General features: G+C 39.2%; 1 protein-coding gene across 4 annotated transcripts in view; it reads left to right on the plus strand.

Moving 5' to 3' along the window:
• Window positions 1–20,828, plus strand: part of TBL1X (transducin beta like 1 X-linked) — a 204,579-nt gene that overhangs the window by 105,007 nt on the left and 78,744 nt on the right. For all 4 annotated transcript variants that reach the window (XM_049834655.1, XM_049834658.1, XM_049834656.1 and 1 more), the window contains one exon: window positions 4,109–4,216. The gene's annotated coding sequence lies outside the window, so the exon portion shown is untranslated. The remainder of the gene's footprint in view (window positions 1–4,108; window positions 4,217–20,828) is intronic.

The following is a 20,828-nucleotide window of genomic DNA, read 5'->3' on the forward strand; positions in this document are numbered from 1 at the left end:
ATTTATGGCCTACTAAGGGCAGCGCCAAATTCAGGCCTCCTTTAAGCGAATATCATTTTATTGACTCTCCAACGTAAATGGTGCTGCGCGGCTTGGCACTGACACCGAGCGGGTACTCTGCCGCGTCCCAGCAGCCAGCTGCTCTCCAACTGGTGCTGTAGGGACAGGGATGAAAGGCAACATTAGTATTCTGCAGATAAATTTGCACTTCTGATACTAGCAGGGCTTTTTGTGTTGACTGCTTTCGTGTGAGTTGGTGTCAGGGTTTTCCATGGTTTTGCTTCACGGAGGTTGTGTCCGATGGAGTAGCTGAGAGATAAGGAGATCGATGGACGTATTTACATTGCTTAGCTGACTTTTGTGTTTCCAAAAGTAGTGCAGCATCCAAAGTCAAACCCAGTGCACCAGATTTACAATTGGTGAAAATTAATGAAATTTTTTAACTATTATTTTTGGTTGATATTGAAACATGGTTACATTCTTGGCAGCTTAGCAGCCCAGGGCGTAGCAACAGCTCTAATGCTAGCTAAACTGACACTTCCAATAGCCTTCCTTATCTTTGCTTAAGGGACGAAATTTTTAAGGTTGCTAACTATGACAGCAGTTCAGTGTGACTTTTAGGCCATTCTTGATCTTGCTTCCTTTTCTTGTCCCATTCCCGCTTTTGTGAGAAGCCCGTGTTACTTGGGTGCCCGGAGTAAGGCTGGTGTTGGCAGGGAGAGAGCTGGAAGCGTGGTGCTGCAGGGCCACAGCAGCACCTGGATTTTAGCCGAGGTGGGGAACCGCTCGTGTGACCCACTGAAATACCCCAGTAGGAAGCTTCTTCTGCCCAGAAAGCTTACTGCCCGCAGGGACAGGACTGGCAAGTAGTTACTAACACAAAGCACTGTTACTCATTGCTCTACGCCCGTGGAATGGAGGCACGGATTCAGAGAGCGGCGTTCGTATTGCTTGCCTTCGGTCATCTCCCCGATGCCCCGAATGACCCTCGTGAAGAGAGCTCTTGCTACCGCTCTCCTGTGACAGAGTCCTTTCAGCTCAAGGAGGAAATAATAGGCTTCCTAAATTAGATGCCAGAATATTATTCACAGCAGAATTTAGTCTTCCTGTCTCTGGAAGGATGGTTGTAATTCTCTGACTCCACATATGGCCTGAACGCACACCCACTCTCTCACTGTATGTGTGTGTATATGCGCGTATGTGTCACTAAGTATGTGCTAGCACCAGCAACTTAGCGTGCACAGCACTCATCACCATCCAGTGCTTTAGTTACAAAGCTAGGCAATTGTTTCGGATCATAGTATACTTAATTTATGACCAGGAAGAGATGACTGCATCACCTGATCTCCTTTTCTCTGTATTGCAAACCTTGCCTATCTGTATGAAACCCAGTAACTTGTCTATGACTACAGGATAACTGACATTTTCACAAAAATCTGTCTTCTAGGAACGTCCCACTAAACCTTGATAACAAATGGAGAATCTCTGCATTCTCCTTTTGATAGCTGCGCTGTGCGCTGATGGTTAGTCACGGGTGATGAAAAGCATGGGCTTTGTTTCTCATTTGAATTTGGTGTCAGCTTCCAGATACTGATGTTTTTTATGTATACCCTTGCTAGATTAACAAGCCACTTGGTACTTAGTATTTTCTCCCTGTGAAAATACTTAGGTGCTGTAATCAGATCATCTGTCTTTTTTTTTTTATAAACCGTACAAGTTGAACTCTCCAAATATTTCATATTAAAGTATTTTCTACAGTGCTGTAATCACTTTTGCAGCTGTATTCTGTCATCTGTGGTGGTTTTATTTTTCAGTTTCTTTCTAAATTGAGGAGACTAATTTTATTGTAAGTAGTGATAGGTTGTAATATTAATATTACGAATGAAAGTTTAAAAAAACATTTCTGTCTTTGCATACTGTTTATTTCAAAGCTTGTATTAGCACTTACTTCTGTATGAGTCTAGATTTTAAAACTCTCTTATTGTTGAGTAAAGCCTTATGGGTAGGGGCATCTGCTAGCATGACAAATCATTACAACCATCCACATGTATGGTCGCACTCAATTGTAGGGGATATTTATGTTACTTTTAAGTGTCACTGGCAGTTATGGCTAATAAAATAATAATAAAGAAATCATATGTTTTAATCTCTAATTTGTCTCTCTGCTTCATTCTTGAAAATCATTTTTTTACTTGGCTTTAGTCTTCACACAAAAAACTTTCAGCAGATAGCCAGTATGAACGTTTTTACCGAAACATTGTCTGGCAAGGTAACCAAAGCCAGTCTTACTGTAGGATTTGATTAGCTCTTCCAGCCTGTGTTACCAGTGCTGCCCGTATGGATACCTTCTGCCTGCTCTGTAGCAATGCGGGAAGGTGAATGGCCTGTAAGTGATCCTGTCACTGATAAAAGCGACCAGTGATCCAGTATATAAGCTTTATAAACAGAGCAAATGAAAACATGGTCCAACCAATTTATGAGTGTAATTAAGACAGAGAATTAATACAATTTCTTCAATAACAATACTTCCGTCTACAGTGCTACAATATGAGTATCTGGTATTCTACAGTGTCCTTTAAACTCCATGAATCTTGCAGAAGCCTTCAGCACGAATGAGCCAGTTATTTTCCTGGTGTTTGTCATCAGAGCAGCCTCAGTAGGTGTTAGTTGCTGTTGCATAGCATGATGTCAGAGTACTGAATAGAGATAATTTTAATATAATAATATTCTTAACAATCTTCCCATAAGATGTGGAGAAGTTGTAACAGAAAAATCCTCTAATTGTTGCTTAGATTTTCAGATTTTATATTTACACAGAGTTATACTTCTTGAGTATATTATATTTTGCATAAACATAACATGCTCCACCAAGAGGTGAGATGGGAGACAATTCGAAGATAAGATGGAGGGATGACAACAGTCATCTCAGAATGCCATCTGAGATTTAGATAGGTAATTATATAGGTAGCCAGGTTCATACATATTCAGTAGACAAACTCAGAAAAACTACGGACTCCTAGCTGATGTATTGTTAATACTTTGTGATGCTTAAATACTCATTTCATGTCCCTTGTATAGTCATTCACCTCTGATTAGAATAGGTATAAGTCTTTCTCAGGTGAGTAGTTGTATTTGGTAAGATGGTGTACTTGTCTCACAGTGATGTAAATGAGAACATGTTGTAGAACTGCAGACTGAGAATTAGAGCTGCATTTATGAAAGCTTCTTCCGATGATGTGTTTAAATATGTTATTTATTAAATTGATTATATCATAAAATGATCCTTAATGTATGGTTTTAAAAGCTATTGGACATTTGTGTGGAAGAGTATAATTAATTTAAAAAGTCTCCAATGAATATCTCATTTCACTTTATAGCATTTAATTATTAGATTATACAGACTAAAAACTAAGCATAAGACTTAAGGCTTGAAATGCAGGAGTAGGAAACTAGTCAAGATACATGCCGGTCGAATGGCAGAGGAAATACAAAATAAGGCTTTACTCTTCATGCTCGATGGCAGGCATGGAAAAGTCTGCAAATAGGTTTATTATTGCAGAAGAATGCCAGGCTATCTTTAATGTTTGATTTTCATAAATGCTTTCCTTTAGACTCTCCCCCAAAAACATACAGGAAGGTAATTTCTTTGGCCTACTTCTTTTTGCACAGAAGTGACGCTCAATCAATTCCCACTGGAAGCTTTCTCAGGGAGCACTGCTGTGTGTCCCCTGCTGTTCTGAGGCAGCACGCCGGCGTTTCAGCCCTGCGCTCAGCGGCGGTTCTGGATGAATTGCTTGCTGATGTTATACTTGACCAAAGAGGCTGAAAATTGTTGAGCCAAGCTCAGGGTGTATTAGGATTCTTCCAGGTTCCTGAAAAAGTGCACAGCTTTGCAAAGCACTCAAATGCTGTAAGTCGCTGGGGCTTGCCCTTGCCTCTCTAACGCTTTCTGTGGTGAGTGTTGGGTTTTTTCCTCTTACGATTCTGCCAAAGCTCCTAATTGGGAGCTAGTACCTTGGCGAACACCCAAAGCAAAAGGAGTCAAATGCTCGTGTTCTGATGAGGTGATGGAAGCTGGCTTGACGGGTACCTCTGTCTCTCATTGCAGCCCTCTCAGCTGTCAGATGCGGTGATCTCCATGGTAACTCCAACCCCCAGACTCTTGACAGCAGCCTGCGAGGAGCAGCATTCAGCAGCTCAAGGGTCTCACGACCAGGTAAGCCAAAAGTAATCACCAAACAAGAGCTTACCTCGGGTATGCGGTTTCCTATCCAACTGCCTTTCAGGTTTTTCCATGCTGAAGCCACGCATGCAGTTAGTTCCTGTGTATATACATGATGATGTACTTCTCCCAGTGCTGTCATTTAAGGCTACGGCAGTCCAGGACTCTCAAATAGAGATATCTGACAAGAAGACTACATTTACTCAGGGTTGGTTTTTTAAGCTACAGCTTGGAGAGCCACCATGTAGCAAAGCAAAGAAGTACTGTGCAATTCTTTTAAGTGGCTTTGGTGTTAAGTAATTGCTATGGTAGGAAATAACCCCAAAAACCATCAGTGGTGAGATCTGTGTTACCCCTGTACCTACACCACTGTCAGTACTGCTCGGTCACTAACATCAGGCCTGAGCTCTCTGACCCTCCTGGAATAGACAAGAGACTGTTTCTGTGTTCATGTAACATTCATTGGCGCTCTGCAGCCTGTTTGAATTGCTGCTGTGCTCTTTTCACACAACTTTCTAAATCCCTTGCTGTGCTAATAACAGCATGTGGGGCATTCTGGTGAACATCTTAAGGAGGTACAGAGATCTTCCCCTTTTTTGGTGAATTATGGAGAAAACATCAAGCAAAACCAAGATCTTTGCCATCTTGGGAAAACAATGCGGGAGCTATACAGCTGTATTCACTATTCCACTATCACTAATGCTGTGAATGAGAGTAGTATCTCTGGTCTTTTGCATGTACATCTGTGGGGGTTTTATTACTCCTTTTTGTTGTAAGGTTTCACTGGTATTTGTATTGAATTGTTTCTGTACCATGAAGATGGTATTTATTTTCTAAGTCCTTGGTTTCTAGGCACCGTTTTCTGGCTATTACATGCATTCTTTCTTTGTTTCTTGCTACGTTAAGTCCAGTTGGCTGTAATACACCGTCCCATCTTACAAAGCAATCCGTATTACTCTGAATAACCACTCTGCCACTTTTGTTAACCAATCTGACATTTTTTGTGCCATAACTGCTGTCAACAATATTTACTTTTGTATCATTGATGATACTCTTAGATAATGTGGAGTTAATACTGGATGATTTTATTGGAGTAATGTAGAGCACTCTTCTTCAATTATTATTTCCTGTTAAGAGCTACTGTTTTATATCTATATCTTAATCACATTTGATGATAGTGATAATAATTTCTTACTCTGAATACTGTGTGGCTGTAAGCTAACTGCCGTTCAAAAGCCTGCATGTTTCATTTATGGAGTAAGTTCTGTTGACCACAGTTCGTAACTTTATCAGATGATTAAATCAAACTTTCTGTTTTACCACCAAGGTTCTATAAAGTGGTGTTGACTGGCATCCAGTTTTATTCGTGTCATTTCCCAGTGAATTTATCCTTTATCAGTTTGCTGGTTATTTTGCCTGAGATTAATAATGGCTTAGAGCTCTATAATTACTGAGATCGTACCGCTAACCATCTTCAAATATTGGCAGAAAATGCTAGCAGTGTTAGTGAATTTCTCTGGTGTTCCAAAATGTATTGAAAATTAGGATCATTGAAATGCTACTCTTGCAAACACTTTTAGGACTCTAAGGCACAAATTATCTGGGTGTGCTAATTTAAAGTTGTCTTTTAACATTCATTTTGGTTACTAATGGCCTCCTTATCTGTAAAAATGCTTTTTTTTCTCTTACAGAGAAGAAAATACATGTTGGTTGTTTGGGTTTTTTAGCATAGCATGTTTGTATTCTTTTAGAACATGAATCAGAACTTGGAGGCCCTCTGCTTTCTTGTCTGTTTTCTTTAGTCCAAAATTTCCTATTTGAAGTAATTTCTAGCTGAGGTGTTTTGTTTTTTTTTTTTAATGTGTAAATGTACATTTCAATTTAATTACACCCTTAAGCCAGAATTAGAGTATGATTTTTTGTCACAGGTTGCCTTTTTTGGACTATTTAATAGTGGCCTTTGGTCCCTGGTAGCAGTGGAGTAGGGAGAGTCCTTCTCTGTACTTTCTCGCAAATGCAGAATTTTCCTCTAGTTTACTGGGCCAATTAACTTCCATGCTTGTGAGTAACTAAACTTTACAAATTGAATGCACAGGCCCACAGTGTAACTAATCTTCTGGTATTTGAAAAGGTATTGTAGGAATAAAATTAGGGAGCACCTGATGTGTTACTGCTGACTGCATGGCATTTCTGGCTTAAATCTCTCAGGTGGACATCCTTCGTAGTTCTTTGCTTTTTTTACAAATACATACTTAAGGAGCTGATCATCCAGTTCTCTGATACAGTTTGCTGGTTTGCTTTATCTTGTATTACCAACAGTATATCCTCCTGGGATCTGTTAGCATCTTGTCTATATGAATTCAAGAGCTTTTACCCCTGGCTTATCAGTAACTCTGAGAGATAATGGTGCCAGTAATGTAGAGTACCGTCTTCTATTTCTTTTTCTCTGGCTCTCTGTTCCTGAAAAGTTAGAAGTACTGATTTTAATGTCTTAACAGTGGAGATCTCCCCAACAATTTAAAGTGATCGCAACTCCACAGAACATCTCCTCCTAAACAAGACTTTATGGCCTCTCTTGCCTGTTTCCTTGGCTTCTGATTCCTCTCTCCACTCAGGTATCCGTATGTAGGGTTGAGTTTGTATTGAATCTGTTTCTCTAACACCTCCCCGTTAGCTTGAGAAGCTTTTTGCCTGCCCTAGGTTGTCGTTATCCAAAGAGAGTAACCACATGTCGTTGAGATGAAGCTTATTCCCTAAATATAGGGCTCCTTCTCGCCACGGATGCAAGTTGCTGTTTGGAAGGCCAGAACCTCTCAACTTTTCACCAGATATGTAGGCAATAATTGATCATCAGTCTTTTTACTTTCTGTCACTCTGAAGATCAGGCAGATCTCCAGGATCTCTTTCACATTTTCCTTCTGAAACATACAGCTGGCCTTATGCTAACCAGAGATTTTGTAACGGGGAGTGATGGTACATGTTTTAGCACTTTTCTATCTCATAGTAACACTGGGACTTTTCCTCTGCACAAGAGAATGTCTCTAACCAGTCTAGGGTGAAGACAGAGCCAATACAGGTAGAAAATGTCAGGTTTCAAAGAAAGAAGCTCTAGGAAAATTTCATGTAACTTCCTGGCATTAAATGTAGAAACTCGTTGTTGGATTCTGGAGAGTTGTTAGGAGCAGTGGTGTAAATCTGCTCGTGTGCTTCTGTAACGATCACTTATCTGGACCAGTCAGAGGAAACCCAAAAGCAGAGAAAAACATGAAGATCTTACAAAGTTAGTAATCGTTTTTAGTGGATCTTCTCTCGTGCCTGGCAATGGACCACCAAAATTGCTTCGGTCCTCTGTTTTACTAGTTTAGTTGCCTGAGCTAGGGCAACAATTTTTACATGATGAGTGTCAGACCACTTTAGTACTTTCTACTAGGTAGGCACCTAAATTATTGCCCCAAGTTAGTACTGGCTTTTGAAAATCCTGGCCAAAATCACTATCAAGACTAAGAAAAATATGTTTTGACAACATACAGTCATGTTAATTTTGTCCCAGGAATTCTTACTCTTATCATTGTTTATTGTTCATATGATGGGGGTGACGGTGACAAGAGGCTAACCATATCAAGATCATGTGTGATACGTTGTATGAACGCGTAGGGAATTGTAGTATCTTGACTAGAAAACCTTAGAGTGTAAAAACCAAGATGAAACAGAGAGATGAGGCAAAATTAGATGTGGAAACATGAAGAGTTGAGAGAGTTCAGTTAGAAACAGTAGGAGTATGCACATGATACCTAGGAAAAACCAGATCACCCTTTACTAGTTTGATGTATGAATTGGTTACTTTGAATTTAAGAATGAGATGGATAGGATGTAAGTGGAAGGTATTTTAAAGATACCAGCTGATATGCTGAACAAGTTTCTGTTGTTCAGGGAGCTTGGAATGGGTGCGGTTTGAGAATGTCACAAATGAAATGTGATAGTGCAAGTCGTGACTATTTTTGGTAGAAGTGCACAGGCACAGATTAATGTAAGAAAATGTTCAGTATTCTTTTTGAAAAATATTTCCAGAACAGTGTTTTTTCAGAAACATTTCAGAAGCATTCATTTGGTGTGATTGAGAAGAATGTTTCATCACATCTGGGTGATGGTTTGGGTTTGTGTGGCGGGGTTTTGGTATGGGGTGAGGGTCCGCAGGGCCGGCTCCTGTGAGGATCTGCTGGAAGCTGCCCCGGCTCCAAGCCGGACCCGCCTCTGGCCCAGGCCGAGCCCCTCAGGGACAGTGGAAACACCGGTGGGAGAGCAGATTTCAGAGGGGAAACCTGCAGGGAGTGGGGGATTGGAACGGGAGAGGAACCCCTCTGTGGGTACCGAGGTCAGGGAGGAAGGCAGGAGGGGATGCCCCCGCAGCCCGCGGTGAGGCGGCAGGCCGTCCCCCCCAGCCATGGAGGGGAGCGGAGGCCCCCCAAGATGGCCGCCGCTCCGTGGGGAAGCCCGCGCCGGAACAGGCTGGGACTGAAGGACTGCAGCCCGGGGAAAGGACCCACACCAGGGAATTTTGTAAGGAACTTCAGCGTGTGGAAAGGACCCACATTGGAGGGGGGAGGAGGGAGAGAGAACTGGTAGTGGAGTCGATCCAGGAAGGAGGGAGGGATGGGGGGAAGGTGTTCTAAGATTCAGTTTTACTTCCCATTATCCTTTGTTTTGATTTTATTGGTAGTAAATGAAATTGATGTTGTTTCTTCCCCAAGTTGAGCCTGTCGTTTGCCCATGCCCGTTAGTGGGGAGTGATCCCTTCCAGTTCTTATCTCGACCCATGAGCCTTTATTTATATTTTCTCCTCCTCATCCCATGGGGGCTGGGAAGGAGTGAGTGAGTGAGCGGCTTCGTGGTGCTTTGTTACTAGCTGGGTTTAAACCATGACAGTAGGTCAACGTTAAGGTGGTTGGTTTTGATGAAATGTGCGTCTTCTTTTTGCATAAGAACAACACTGCATTTTGTACAAGGAAAGTAAAAGAAAATATCATCAAAGAGTTGACTTGCAAGTGCATGAGTTTGAAAAGTAGTACAATACACCTGTGCATGCTTGTTCCTTAACAACTTATATAATTTGTTTATGATTACTGATTTTTAATGTTGTTTTTTTAAAAAAAAATTATTTAGAACTTTATGAATGGTATTGCACAGGCAGAGAGAGGAGCTTTCTGTATGGTAACAACAGATGCTGTCAGCACTAGATCCCACCAAATCATTTTGTTGGTCAGTTTTATTTATGAACTAGAAAAATCAAACTACTTTTAAACAATAACCTTTATAATTCTTGGGTTCAGTTAATAAACTCTGTATTGATTTTGATTTCTAAAATTGTTTTTCAAGTATTGTCAACAAATAATATGGCACATGTGAGCCTACACATGAACTATTCCCTTTGACTACTCAGCATTCATTATTCATAGTGTGTAGTTATTCTTAGTCACATGGCATTGTGTCTGTTCACTGAAAAATAGTGAACTGTTGTCATAATATATTTTAAAATAGGCATATTTTAAAATAACATAAAAATAAACGTTCTTTAAATTTGCAGCTGTTTCAAGGCTAAAGCAGAGTTTTATTTATATATTCACTGATACTTCTCTTGCTACTTGGTGAATCATAGTTAACTGAACTTTGGTTTTATTCATGAAATACTACTTACTTTATCAGTATTTTTTGACCTTTCAGCCAAGTCAGAAGAAAGTGTATCTAGCTAGAACATAAACTTGTCTGTTGGGTAACAATTTTTATGCCTTTACATTGTGCTGGAGAGATGAGGAAACTACTGTTCCAGTCACAGCCAACTTCTAAGATACTTGCTTCAAGCCTTCCTTTTACATGGTAGTGTTTTAAACTACTGCTAATGGAATAAGATTATTGCTCTTTTTTTAGATATTTTTTTTTTTAAAGTTTTTTCTTTAACATACCTATGGTTCCAAGGAATGTTTTCAATGATAGTGAGGAGAGGCTTGAGGTTGCTAGCATTCCAAAATAAGATGGTAAAATGCATTATCTCTTGGTTTTTAAACTAAGCTGGTGATTATTTATTATTTAAGTCTGACCTTTTAGGACTGGGCTGTGACAATCCTGTACTCCCTCTCCTTTGATTGTACAGCACATTACGATACCACATTCACCATGCCAGTCACTTGAATGTGCTAGTAATAGATATGCAGACTGGAGAAAGACAATTTTTGTTGTAATTGTTAAATGTATAATTAGCTTACCTGGAGTGCCAGATTAAGTGAAAGTGCATACCTCCATGAGCATACCACCCTGCCACAGGGTGGGTAAGAGTAGAGCTCTGCATTGCACAAAACTGCTTCTGTGAGTTTGTTCAGCACAAACTTCATGCAGGCAAACAGTTCTTCATCCACCTGAAATCTCCTTAACCTGGGTAGAACGGCAGAAATTTGCCCGGGTCAGTGAATTCAGCTTAGGCTGCAGCACTCTTGGAAAACTCAGGTATGTCCTCATACATGTACCACGCAAACACTGTGTGTGTAGGACATTCCAGAGACATAGCGTCTTCTGCAAACTACCTATAACGAGGGACTATGTGCAATAAATATGCTGCTTCCCAAACAGAATTAGGACAGTGTTCCTCTGAAGAAGAATAGGATTTTCTGCTTTTTAAAGGTTGGTTCAATTGATGCTTTTGTTTTAAACTGAATTCTTTCATCACATTATGCTGTAGAAATGGAATTACTACAGGCAGTCTAGTTAAACATACTCCTAAATATCTGAATGTCTCAGGCAGTCATCCCACACAGAAACAGAACATGTAATATAATTGTTCTTTCAATAAATTGTTTCTCTCTAAATTAAGCCTTGGAGATGCATAGAATCTGTATCGCTATTTATGTTTTTGTATGAGCTGTTCATACCTGAACTGCTTTGATTTAACGGAACATGAATATAATTCATGCATAAGCATACTGTTACATAGATACTACATGCTAAAGATTTGGGCCCAAAAACATCAGTTAATTTCACAAGAATTTTTGTTTTCAGGCAGCCTGTGAGTATTTTCACGTGATATTTTACTGTCTAATCTTCACTCTCAATGCTGTAAGTGAAAAGAAATAAAATTATTATTTTTTCCTCAAAAGTTTACTTATCTATAGTAGTGAGAGTTAAGTCTAGTTTTTCAGTGTGAACTGGTGAGATTTCACATATAATTAATCAAAATGGGATTACAAGCATGTTACCACTGATACTACATTTTTACTTATACACCAAGGTCACAGGTGTACAGTTGGCTTTGTAATGGAGTACCTTGGCCCAAGCTTTTCTTTCATAAATGTTGTTATACTGACTTAGTAAGGTTGTGGTAATGGTATAGTTGGAGAGTGAATGATCACCACAGAAGAAGCTGTGGTGATTGAAGCTATTACAGAGCCCGCACCTGAACCGAAAGAGCGCACACTTGAGTGTCCCTGACTGTTTCAGCACAAAGTCCGTTTCCAGCCAGCTCTTGAAGTCTGATAAAACGTACCGGGATGTTCAAACTTTAAAGAATGCAAGGAGAGATGAGACAGTCTTTTGCTGTGGTTCAGATGTGAGGGACAGTAAACTCCAGGTATGGAGCAGAGGCAAACGGCTGCAGCGCACCTGGTTTTACATCATTGCAACCATTTGTGCAGTATGTCTCAAAATAGTATTTGTATTGACTTGAGCAAAGCCCATTCCTTTTGAATAATCCATACTGTGTTCAGACCTTCACACGTGAGATGGCTTCCTAGGGTTGTATAGTGCTGTATCTTCTAGTAAATGTTTCAGGAGATTGGGTTAATATGGCTGTTACCTACTCAGAAAATATATGCGGAACAAAGTGGGTTTGTAATTTTTGTTTTATCTGAGATGGTTAACTTTTTTTATTGGTTACTCTCTGAGCTACAACATAAATTAGTAAGCATCCCAAGTCTTTGTCACATGAATTGTGTTTATCGTCAACTTAAATCAATTTAAATAAGCTTAGTTCAACTGATACATGCACAAATTAATTTCCCTTTTATCTAGCCTGCTTCCAGTCCTAATAAACAGAATAATCAATCATGGGTGCCGCCTGCTGTAGCGTGATTGTATGATCAAGGAAATGCAAAATGATATAATGATTCATCTTAATCGTTTTTACAGTCTTTGATAGAAAACAGAAAAAAAACTTTTTTTTCTTTTTTTTTTTTAGTTTGTATATTTAAAGAATTATTGCATTCAACATTAAAAAAACTAATTTAAAAAAATATAAGCTATTTTTGATTCTCCACAACACAGGAAGGATGCCAGTCTGACTCAGAATTCTTCATAGACAAAAAGGCAACGATACCGTTTTTTGAAGAGTTTGTACTGTAGTGATATATATTCATCCTTACTGGTAATAGCTGGTCTGAGTCCACTGGCACCTTTCTTACTGATTCCAGTTGAGTCCAAGACACTGGCTAGGCATTTTCTCTCTTCGTTGAAATATAAAGTGCCAAGCAAAACCTGAGGTTAGCTTCATGGTAGATACTAGAAAAAAAAAACCAGTTAAAGCTTCCCTTTAGGTTACTCTTTGAGAGCCTCCTTAATAGATTGGCTACATCGCATACCTTATTCCCCCACGGAACTGGAACTGGCTTGCAAATGAAACAATACTTTCATGCTGAACTATTTATACTATATATTAATTGTCTGTAATATTTTAATTATATACATAAATATTATATCATACATATCATAGCTTCTGTCTAGATAGGCAATTATGAAAAATGTGTAATATGTGAAAAATGTGACACTTGCAATTTGTTTACTGTAATTAATTTTACAGCTGCTTAGTGTACTTTAGCCTTTACCAACCAATTCTTCCTTTTGCAGTTGCAAAAGGCATTAAAGCGAACTTGCGTTCTAGCTGGTTCATCTAAAAATGCGTGTTCAGACTCTGTCCCATTAAGTGTAGTTGACAAGATTAGAAAAACAGCAGTCTGTTTTAGGAAGTATTCCTGCCATACTAGTTAATGGCAATTTCTGGACTGCTAGGTCAGAAATACTGTTCCAGATCAAGGTATAGCAAGGGCTTGCTTCAAAACAGTATGTAAATACATCCTGAGCAGTCAAATGCTGCTTTTGGTATTTTTTGCTTAAGGATGCTGCTGCTGTTTCTGCCTCTTCTGTTCAACACTGATAGCAAAACAAAATTAGTTTGGAGAATTCTTGGTGTAATTCAAGTGTAGCTGCTGGCTTTTATACAGGAATTGAATCATGTGGCCCATATAACTCAAACTCGACTTTAAGCATGTTAATCATCTTGCCTTAATATTAATAAGTTCAATGTTAAATACTTGCTTAATATTAGAATATCTTCTTATGTCTGTAGAGAAATGAAATGCAGAAAATATGCTTATTTGTCCTTTGAGCTTTCAAGTTGTGAACGTTGTTCCAAAAAAGATTTGACATGAATACGTTCTGACATTGAGATGAGTCTTTTCCTCTATATTAAAAATTGAGCATCATCTAGGAAAAATAATAATCCTTTTACTGGCACAAAAGAAGGGTGTAGTGCATCTTTTTGAGTAAACATTGTAATTTGGCCTTAAATTAAACCATCTCTCCTTATTACTTATGTGATTCCATTCCATGAATACAGATATCTTTGTTCATTTGAGGCTTCAAGATTTGACTTGAATTTGCTTCAAGATTTGACCTTAAATGTAAATTAATCCCATGTTTTAAAAATATATTACTTTAGGTTTTAGCACAGTAACCTCATTTTACACTGCCAGTTTCATGATTTTTTTTTTTTTTCCAAATTCTTAATTTTTTTGAGCCAAAAGTTCAGCTCTGATAAAATATGACTAAGGCTAAAGTTGGTATCTGATATGCCAGGAGGTCTTTCCAGCCATGTTTTCCCAAAACATTGCTTCAAACCTTTCCAGATTGTACAATGTCAGTCCAATATTTTTGTTCATTTCATTCTTTCAAACAACTCTAGCTTTACATCAAACTATTAATCATAGTGCAATGATTCTGTTTTAAACAATTTGTGTTGATAAATCTCTATTTAGTAGTAAGCCGGAGAAGCTGTTTTCCCTTTTTATGTATGCATTCGATTTCTCTCTAGATACTGATAGATTTTTGCGAGGTTATCTGCTTGAGGGTAAGCTCTTAATTAGGTAAGCCCTAATTCAAAATTATACGAAGATCATGTAAAAAAAAAGTAACAAATACATTATCAGTTTTAAATAAAATAACCCAAGGCCAGAGCAGCAAAAGTCAAGGAAGCAAAGCTGTCCATGGTGACGTTGGTCTGAAGACCATGCTCCGAGGGATGAGAAAGGGGAACAGTAGAAGCAGTTGGGTCAGGGAGGTTGAGTGGAAGGGGAGGAAAGAATGGGCTGACAACCCCAGCTGGGAGGCTGAAGCCTAGGGATCCTCTGAGTGCCCCCACTCCATAGATGCTTGATGAACTAGTGTGGCCAAAATCCAAAAAGGAGGGGAAAATTGGTGTCTATCTGAGGTAGATTAAGCCTGTTGTTATTGCCTATTACCAGTTTTGTGGTAGGTAGAAATACAAATTTGCCAGCTGTTTTCCTTTTTTTTTTTTTCCCCCCCTCTTTTTTCCCTACAAACTAACCAACTTTTTCTTTACATTAACCTTTCCATCAATGTCAGTGTTTTGAGAATTTACAAAATCTCCTTATATGGAATTTCCATTTCCTTCGCGGGCTTATTTCAGTTGTTTCCCAAAGCTTTCACGGTGCCATGTGTCTCAGAGCTCTCTTCTTACTGTGGTCACGTGTCCTGTAATCAATGTCAGCTCTCACCTTGCATACAGCGCTGTGAGTAAAGAGTATCTTAATTTTGCTGGAGGTTTTTTGAAGTCTAGCCTCTTTGCATATGTTCTTCTCTTGACTTTTAAGTCGGTTTTGGTTTAGGATTTCACAGGAGAGTGAACATTAAGAACTCATTGCTAGGTAATGGCCTGCATCGTTACGTTATGTTTTGTGTTCCTAAAATTTTGACAGAAATTTATTGGAGATGAATGAGATTGCATTTGTATTGATTTAAACTGTTGTTGCTATGCGGTGGAAGAATTGTGTGTCCCTTTGAAAGAGAGTGCAAAATAGGAGTGGCCTTGTTTTTACAGGGATGGAGGAAATAAGATTTCTGGTACTATGGCATGTTCAGTACTGCTGGAGTTGATGTGTTGATGAAATCTTTTAGGTATATGTTTTTTGCTGTGGCTTTGTCCCAGTTGCTCTAGTTGACCGCTAAACTCAGCCTAGGGCTTGTTTACATAATTTTCATTATGCTTTTCAGTAGATTTAGAGAGAGTTTACACAGCAGATTTTACTCATCAAGTGGTTTCTTGGTGTTCTAGAAACTTGCATCGTTCTCTTTATTGTAGTTGCTTGTCTTGAGAAGATACCAGAAGCTTGAAATGGGGGATTTAGCAAAAAACTTTGCAAAGACAGCAGATCTCAGTCTCTCTCCTATGAAGGTGTTACCTTGGAAGGCAGATGCTGAGCTGTTTACCACAGTACAGACGTGATCGCTCTGTTCTAAATTAAATCTACCCGTGATGGTTAGCATGGAGCTAATCAAATCACTTGCACCATTTGATCTGGTTCTGTCGCCTTTCATTATCAAAGCTCATTTAAACTGCTTTAAACTAGAACTGAATTGATAAAACAGATAAATTCATGCATCTGTGATCACATTTTCCTACTGTTGTATTTTGTATTATCTTAGCCTAAAGATTGGGCATAAAAAAATGAAAACAAATGACAATTTATTGTATGCTGTATCTTGTCATCTGAATAGGTCTATTAATTTAGACACTCTTAGTTTTTGTTTTGAACAACACAGAATAGCTTTCCATTAGCATGTAGAGTTTTGAACTGATATAGCACATAAAAATAAACATTCTGCCCTTAGAAATTACCTCCTTTCCTTCTGGATCATAGGCAATATATAAAAAGTTATTTGGTCATTGCTTTAAAAGCACAGAGACTTTATTTCCTTAGTAATTTCAGTTCAACAGTTGAAAACAACAGTGATTTCCTTGTGGATGGTGTGTAATCTCACATAATTAATAGGCTTTTCAGTCCAGTATTGGAATAAAACCAGTTGATGTTATGCTCCCCCCAGCCTCATTTGTATTATACCTGATTGGTACAGAAAACGTTAAGTAAACAGACCTGGGAGCAAAAAGGAACTGGGCTATCAGTAGAATTCTTATGAGCCTCTTGCTTCCTATGCATTTTATAAAAGCTGTAATTACTAGGCTTGGTTTGCTCATCAACGGCATTTGATTGTCTATAATCCTCAAGTTTGAATTCTGCTGTTTGTGTCTGTGCTGTCTGCAATACCTTTGATCTGGCAACTAAGGAAATTAGCCCGTTGAAGACAAAATACCCACTGGGACTTGATTCCTGATTGGTTTTGCAGGCATTTTTGTGCTTTTTCATCTAATTAGTAAACCACTACTTAAATTAGGCCCACCAAGCTGAAATGGAGGTAAAAGGATGTGGTCAAGACTTTAAAAACAAGATGCGGTGACTTACTGTGTGCAGTGCAGATGTGACTGGATGACAGGGTGCATCTTTCTTCCAAGTCAGTTTAAACAACAACTTGAAATTACTTACCCCTTGGAACTGGCAGAACAACTGAAGCATTTCCAAATAGGTAAAGATTTGGGAGGGAGGAGCAATAGAAGAATGAGTTTCTGTGTCCTGTGCTTAATGGTGCACCATCTTTTGAAATATTCAAATTGAGCATTGAACCTACTGAAATAAACTGTTACTCCCCTCATGTTTAAAGGGTATTTGATTATGTTAAAGGCTAAACTACCTTCTAATTTGCCTGAAAATTCTGGAAAGTAACTGCATAGCTTATAGCTTGGATATCTTTCATACAAGAGTATCTTCGCCAAATACTGAGAACTGGTGCTGTTGCAATGGTAACAAGTGAGTGTTTACTGCATTTTGACTATTAGCTGGAGTCCATACTGGTGAAAGACAGTTAGGTGTACCTTGCCCTCTCTGTGCAACAGTCAAATGGTTGAAGTAGTTTTGGTCAGATACAGCTGTTTGTATCTATGGCAACAACACTGCAAAAAGGTTTTATTGGGGCCTTGCACTAAAGATCTGAGCTAATTTCACTTTGAGACATCATCTTATTAGCAGTGATGTGCAAGAAAAAAAAAAAGGCAGGTTGACTTTTTGTTTCCCAAAGTCATACTATGGGAATAGTATCACGAGAAGCAAAATAAAATCCCAAGTCCCCAATGCTATTTGTTCAAATGGCTTTGCAGGCCATACAGAAGGAAGTGCAAAACCTTGCCAGTGGGGCCACGGTGCTGTATTAAATCTGCCCGACTGCGGCTGAGCTTCCCACGGTGGAGTTCTCCCACTCCGTGAGTGGCCTGCACCCTCTTGGGGTCACCCACCGGCGGCAGCTGGAATGCCCCAGGCTTTCTGCTTTCGGCCATCACATGTTCATAGGGGTTTCAGTAAAGAACAAATTGCAGGGCATATGAATACAATTGTACGGTTGGACTCGATGATCTTAAAGTTCTTTTCCAACCTGAATGATTCTGTGTACTATTAGCTCCAGCCCTTCTACTGCCTACATAACCTGGCACAGATGAGTTTGAATTTTTTGTGTATTTTCTATGCTACAAGTATTTCCAGATTTAACCATTCATTCCTTCAATAGTAGCAGTAAAAAGTGACTGATCTCAAAACAAGGCAGATGACAGTGATCGTCATCTTTCTTTCTTTCTTTTTCTTTTTTTTTTTTTTTAACGTCAGTTACCTAATTAATGCTACTTGGTATAGAGGAAGTCAGGTGTTGATTTCAGCAGATACTGTAAATGTTGCCAAGTTTAGTCAACTGTGTCTTGGAAATAGAAAACTGCAAAGTTTCAGCCACCCCAGTGTAAAGATAACCTTCGTTCTGAATACCCCAAACCCTGAGGGGAAATAGGGAAATTCTAAAAGCATAACAAAGAAACGATAAAAGACAAAAATAATCTTGGGAGGTGACATAAGAAAGAGCGAGCTGAGAAAGTGGAGAAATCCTTTTTTTTGTGCGCTTACATGTCCCTGCATCCTTCCTCTTCTTCCTCGTAAACTGTGCCTCCCTTAGACCTGCAAGCAGTGAGGTTCTGTAAGTACTGCAGGATCACTGTCATGCCCCTGCTTCACTTGAGAGCCATAAAGTCTCATCCTTTACTTTAATAACTCCAGTGGGTTTAGTTGAGAGCTTTAACAGCAAGTTCTTTGGGAAAGAGGCTTTGCCTTTGCATCTCCTGTCAGAGGGACCTGCCATATTGTGCAGCAGTTAAAAAATAGCTGCTAATACCAATGATGAAAACAAGGGGAGCAAAAAAGGCAAGGATGTGTGTTTCTGCAGTTGCTGAAAAATGGGTTATGCTTTTAGCACTTCATTCTCTTCCACTAAGAAAGTGCTTCTGCTTTGACTCTGTTGCTTTTCTGGAAGGTGAACAGAGGGAATACAGAGATAAGCAATTGTAAAGGGAGTTTTTAGTTGTCTAAGTACATGCACAAATTAGATTTCCCCTCCCCTGCTTTTCTGGATATCTGCCAATTAATAATTTGAATTAACAGGAAGCTGGAAGATTGGGAGTGTGACGAAATTCAATCAACCTTGAATTCAAAGTCAGGGGGTTTGTTGGGGTTTTTTTATTATTATTGTGATGATGATGTATCTTGAAGGGAATTTTTGAACTGAAGATATGTGGTGGTTTATATCCTTTGATAAGGTTTGCATTATCATCTTGTGTTTTGTTTCGTTTTTTTCTGTAAATTTTGTCCAGCTAATTACCATAAAACACTGGTTAGGTGGATGAATCCTAAGTGAACTATTATAAAGCACTTTGTAGTTGGCTGTAAGTAAAAAGATTAAGTTGTATTTCCCAAGGTTGTGGAGTTGGAATTGAGAATCAAATGTAATCTTTGAGAATCAGTCTTCGGCCTAAACTGCTTAGTTTCTCTCATTATTTTGAATTATAAAACATACTTCATTAGGACAATATGGAGCAAGCTTGAAATGCTTTCTCTTAATTACAGTGTTCAAATGATGGTTTTATTCACCAGCATGTTGTGGTTCCAAATAAATGTAATTTTCAGTACTACAGGCGTTTCTCTGGCACAAAAATGGCTTAGGGATTATACAAGACCAAACATAAGGCTTCATAGTAAAGGATTTTATCTCTGGATAATACTGTTTTTCTCGATGGGTGCAGGTGGCTGTTACTAAATTTTGGGATACTTCCGAGTTTTTAAGGCAAGGGGGATTGTGTAGGATATGAAAACAAATATGTGTCTTTTTAACATGTGTTTTTAAGCTAATATAAACAGATTTTAACAATTTGTAATTAATCGCTGGATTTACCATGAACTCCATTTACCATCTGACTCACTTGTAAGGGTGGTCAGACTATGTTATTTAAGCCGATAGCTAAAGAGAGATTGTAAAACGCTAGTGAAATTGTTTCTAAAAAGGGATTTTTCTCGTTATTAAAGTAAGGAAAAATAATTCACTGTGTGCATAGGTCTCCATATATTCACACAATTTTTTGCTTTGATTGTAAGGTACGAGTGACACCTGCATTGCTGCTTCTGCACTGCATTCTCACTTGTGCAGAGACATTTTCAGTGGCAGGACCGGTGCTGCAGTGGAGAGTGCCATGGCAGGAGGCTTTTCTGTTGCCAGATGATACCTCCATTTTGTCATGTGCCTACCAAAGCCACCTTACCTCTTGCCGAGGGAAGCTGAGAAAACACACCCTTTCAGGTGTAAATCAAGGTCACAAAACAAATCTGCAGTGGAGCCAGACTTCAGAGCCGGACATCCTGGGTTTTATCCATTTGGTTTTATCAGTTGCTGCTGTTCATACTAAGGTAGCATCTCACGCATCACATAGACTTACCAATTGTGGAGTGAGACCAGGGGCCCCGCGATGCAGATCCCCTGCCCGTATGGACTGGAGGCTTGTCACAGCACCTTGTCCTCGCTGTGGGGCAGGTGCAGCCCGGGGGGGTCCTTCCTTTTTGTCCAAAGCACGGGAGAGCTCAGGAGGAAGAGCAGAACTCTGGAGCGAGACTCGTGTCTCCTTCCAGGCTGCAAGTCGGGGTATGCCTAGAGCACATATCTGGGGCACGTACTTCATTCTGCCTTTAGCTCTGGTTTCCATAGCCAAGCCAACCAAACAAAAATGAGGCTACAGTTCCAATAATAGTATATTGCCATCTTTATGGCCACAATTCAGCTATCCAAGAGTGGCATTTCTTCTTTAGTTTGTTCAGGGGCATTTATTTTCCTTAGTTTTGAGGTCAGACAGATTGACGTATGGCTGTATTGAGTACCAGACTTGCTTTTAAAAAGGTAGAGGATTTTGAACTTGAGGAAGGAAAATGTCAATTCTCTGTGAAAGTATAGACCAAGCAGCTTAATACTGGAAGGTGTAATTGGAGTTTCTGATACCCAGAGCAGAGTTTTCCCTTGAGTCCCAAATGGAGAGAGAAAAAAAAAGTTTCTTGGTGAATTTTGCTATAACACTGTAATGAAATTA

The sequence above is a fragment of the Accipiter gentilis genome, chromosome 31 (assembly GCF_929443795.1).
Source record: "Accipiter gentilis chromosome 31, bAccGen1.1, whole genome shotgun sequence".
Taxonomy (NCBI): Eukaryota; Metazoa; Chordata; class Aves; order Accipitriformes; family Accipitridae; genus Astur; species Astur gentilis.